Here is a 4153-nt window from a genome sequence, read left to right on the forward strand (position 1 = left end):
GGGGGGAGGGGGGGAGGCGGGGAGGCGGGCAGCAAGCAGGGGTGAAGGTGTTGAGGGCGGCCCCAACAGAGGGGTCGGAGGCCGCAGAAGTCCTGCCTGGAAGGAGACAGTGTCTCCAAGACACCTTCATTTTTTCAAGCAACCTCAACTGTGGTTAATCACTTTTAGACCCACTGCATTTCAGTGGGGTTCGGGTGAATCATTTCAGAGGAGTGAGGGAGTAAAAAGGCTTGAAGGTTTCTAGGACCCTCAGCAAGCCTTTCTGAAAACCTGATAAAAACTGTGGCATCCCTTTCCCAGAAACACACACATTTTACATACACTTTTGGTGAATTCACAGATTTCTTACTCTTGAGTGCAGTGGGCACCAGATTAAAAATCTCGGGGAAGGGCTTATCTAGGAAGTTCAGCGCCAGGACTCTGCTGGCACCGTAGCTGGAAGGCACTGGCCAAGGAGGTTCTCCAGAACCACATGGAGGACCACACTGAAAGGAATCGCATGTTAATTTCCTCTACAATACTTTTTGAAGACCTACCTGTGCAGGTACCTCTCTAAGACGCTGGGGCCAGGACAGACAGATCATCCAGCCAGGTGTCCAAGATTTGTGGCTTCTCAGGGCTCCTTACACCTGTGAGAAAAGTAGGATCAGACCTGTGTTCTCTACTTTAGGGCTCACAGAAGGTCACAGGGCCAGCCTCCCTCAGGACACCCCAGACACTGCATACCTCAGGCATCCCACCTGCCCATCAAGATACAGATGCACCTCTATCATTTAATCCCCTCCCTCCCCTCAGAAGACAAAGCTGAAAAAAGCACCTGTTAGAATCTCATTTCCATCCCACCTGCCAGTTAGTTCTGGGCTCAGCTCACATGTGATGTTCTCTCATTTTCTAATTTCTTTTCACTTTTTATAAGCCCTATCACTTCTACACAATAATTCCAACAACTCAGTGAACACCAAAAAATGGAGGGGGACAATGGAATCAATTTTATCATCAACCATTCAAAGGCAATGCTCAGTAATACATTTTAATTCTGAAAATGTTCAATTTTTTTTTTTTTTTAATTAAAGAGCTGCAGTGAGATTTGCACATAGATCTCAAGCACTCCGGGAGCAGTGTCTCAGAGTTCCTGTCTGAGGGTAAATGCCAGGGCCTTTTCCAGTCACCTGCCCAAACCGTGACATTTAAAGCAACTTGGTGAACACAACTTCCTGGCATGTATAGGTTTCCCATTTGCCTATACACCTGCACAGTGGGCTGTGGACACTCTTAATTTATGTCTCCTTACACCCTGCGAGCATCACTGGTACCAGGCGGCAAAGGTGCATGTAGCAGAATGTTCTGTGCAGCTAAAAAGCTGCAGACAACCCAAGGCCTTACTCCCAGAAATTGATTAAATCAACTGTGATAGAGCCACTGGACGGGAAACCGTGCAGCTATTAAAGAGAATAAGGTATCCCATCCATGCATTATATTATAGTATATAATGCAGTATATATAATTTACGATGCAATATTGTAATAGTACACATCACATTAATGTATAAGAGAAAGTGTTAATTTTAAAAATAATATATGCTATCACTTATCGTGATTATAAAATGTACTACAAGCCACTGTATTAGTTAACACATCCATACATTAATTAATGGAGAATCAAAGTGCACTTTAAAGTCAGTTCATTTGAATAAAAATAAAAGGGCACGTTTGAATACATAAATGTGAATATGCGTATCAATTGTCTAGAGCATTGGGACTCAGCCTTTCCCGCGCAGCGGCATCACCTGGAGGAGAGCCTGTTAAAGCCCAGATTGCCCGGCTCCCCCAGCAGGTCTAATTGGGCAGGTCTGGGGTGAGCTAGAGAAGTTGCATTTCTAACCAGCTCCCAAGTGATGCTGCTGGCCCCGGGGCCAGGCACACACCCAGGGCTCAACCGCGGCAATCTGGGGGAAGAGGAGCTTTGGGGCTTTTTATTTCAGAAAACTTACACATTCATTCAACAACCCTCGTTGAGCGTCAGCTCCATGCAGGGCAGCCGTGGACCGCCCGAGGGGTCGGGCTAGTAAAGGAACCACAGCCTTTTCCTCCGCCTCCTGGGTGCCTCACCCTAGAGGGGAAACTGAGGCCCCGAGACCGGTTGTCCAAAGTCGCGGAGTCTCTCTGGTGGAGCTGGGATTCGAACCCAGGCTCTGAAATGCCTGCGAGCGTCCTGAGCGCTCCCGAGCTCCAAACGAGTTCCTCCCGCCGAGCCTGTGGGGACTCTGGGGGCTCCGGAGACGAAGTCCCCGGCCCCACTCGGACACGAAGGGGCGGACGGACTTCCCCGCCCGCTCTGTTGCCGTGAGTCCGCTGCGAGCAGCCGGCGCGCGCACGCTTGAGCCCCGCCCCGCCGGCCGCTGCGAAAGGGCGGGGCCGGGCGGGTGCGCTGGGGCCCGCGCTCGTGCCCGTGGGGCGAGCGCACGGGAGTGGCGCCAGGATAGAGGCTCGCCGAGCCGCCATTCTAACGCAGGCGCGGTGGCCAAGTGGTAAGGCGTCGGTCTCGTAAACCGAAGATCACGGGTTCGAACCCCGTCCGTGCCTACCGTTCTCATTTCCCTCCAGGGGCCCGCTTTTTAGGGGTGTGACCACTTTTCGAGAGTAATCATCGACGTTCTATCCTTTCCGCATCCCGTATTAATCAATAGATCTTCGCCTGTGGGTGCCGACGGAGCCAACTGTTTTCACTCAGTTTAGATTCAGGCTCTCTCCGGCCCGCGCAGGTCAAAGTCCGGGTGGTCCGGCCTCATGCACTGCTGTGCCGCCAACCTGACCCGCGGGGCCAAACGCTCCCTGCAGACAGCGCCCCCTGCATTCCCCGGACGCCTCGTCCTGTGCGGGATGGAGGAGGGCTCCGGGTGGGCGGGGGTCTTAAACTCCGAGGCCCCGGAGGTCACGTGAAAACCGTGGCCCGAACAACGATTTTAGCGCAGAAAAACCTACAGCGGATGGCTCTTGGTTCAAGAGCCACTAAGCATTTTTCTGAACATTTAAGTCCAATTGTTTCCACACTAATGAGAGAACTGCCGTTGCCTGACACTGAGCCCACACCCAGAGTCAGCTGGTGTCTGGCTTGCTATTTTTAAAAGGAAATCCATTGTAGGCACTGCGTTAGAGAGGAAATCCTGCCCAGACTTGGAGCTGGTCCGACATGAAAATCTAAAGCTCTCTCCTCTCTCTCTCGGAGCCTCCGTTTGCCCCCCCAGTAAAATGGATCTCTGGTCAGCGCTGGCGTTTGTAAAGCAGCTGCCGAGAGACTGGCTGTAGAGGCGGCTTCAGTAAACGGAGCTACCGTCGTATGGCACCCGTTTTCTTTGCATCACCACGGGGCTGCTCGAATGCATTTAAAGATGTTATGCAATTACCTCAACCTCCAAGAGCTGGCATATTGTATGATCTGGAAACCAGCTTGACCTAAATTGGGGAAACCTGTTATCAGCGCGAGATTCCTACTGGAAGAAAGCATTAATGGAACTCTCGGTGTGTGCCTAGTGGAGCTGGAGTCTGGGGCAACCTCGGTGAACAAGGGTGGGTTCACTCAGAGAGAGGGGGAGATGGATGCGAAGGGGATCGGAGAGCCTGGCAGGAGCGGCGGGGGGTAAGAGCCCTCCTCTGCAGCAGAGCGCTCACACTTGTGAGCAGTTCATCAGCATCCCCTCGAGGCGTAGTTAAAATGCGGAGCGCTGGGCCCCACCCCCCAGAGCGTCTGCATTCTGTTAGTTTGCGGTGGGGCTTGACATTTGCATTTCTAACAAGCTCCCAGGTGATGCTGACGGTGTTAGTTCCGGGACCACCCATTGCGAACCATTCCGCTAAAGAGAGCTGTATTCTAAAGCCACATTCTAAACCCAGGAGCACGTGTGTATGCGTGTACACAAACATGTGAGTTAATGCCTATAAAAACAGTGAACACCAGTTCTTCTCACACTTCAGCCTGAGGATCAGGTTAAAATTTGGGTCTGACTGTGTGTCTGAGGTGGAGCCGAAAAATCTGCATTTCTAATTGGTGTTTTAGTGATGCTGATGCCGCTGGTCCCACACCTCACTGAGTATGGGGGGGAGGGGGGAAGAAGGATGCACACAAAAATAATGTAACGGAGCAGGACCCTATGGGG

At 51.8% G+C, this 4153-nt stretch overlaps 1 non-coding gene across 1 annotated transcript; it reads left to right on the forward strand.

Moving 5' to 3' along the window:
• The first annotated feature begins 2510 nt into the window (after positions 1-2510).
• TRNAT-CGU lies at positions 2511-2582 on the forward strand. Its single transcript has one exon. It is a non-coding gene; the product is annotated as a tRNA-Thr (tRNA).
• The last annotated feature ends 1571 nt before the right edge of the window (positions 2583-4153 follow it).

The sequence above is a fragment of the Monodon monoceros genome, unplaced genomic scaffold, assembly GCF_005190385.1.
Source record: "Monodon monoceros isolate NGI ecotype Baffin Bay Population unplaced genomic scaffold, NGI_Narwhal_1 Super_Scaffold_13, whole genome shotgun sequence".
NCBI lineage: Eukaryota > Metazoa > Chordata > Mammalia > Artiodactyla > Monodontidae > Monodon > Monodon monoceros.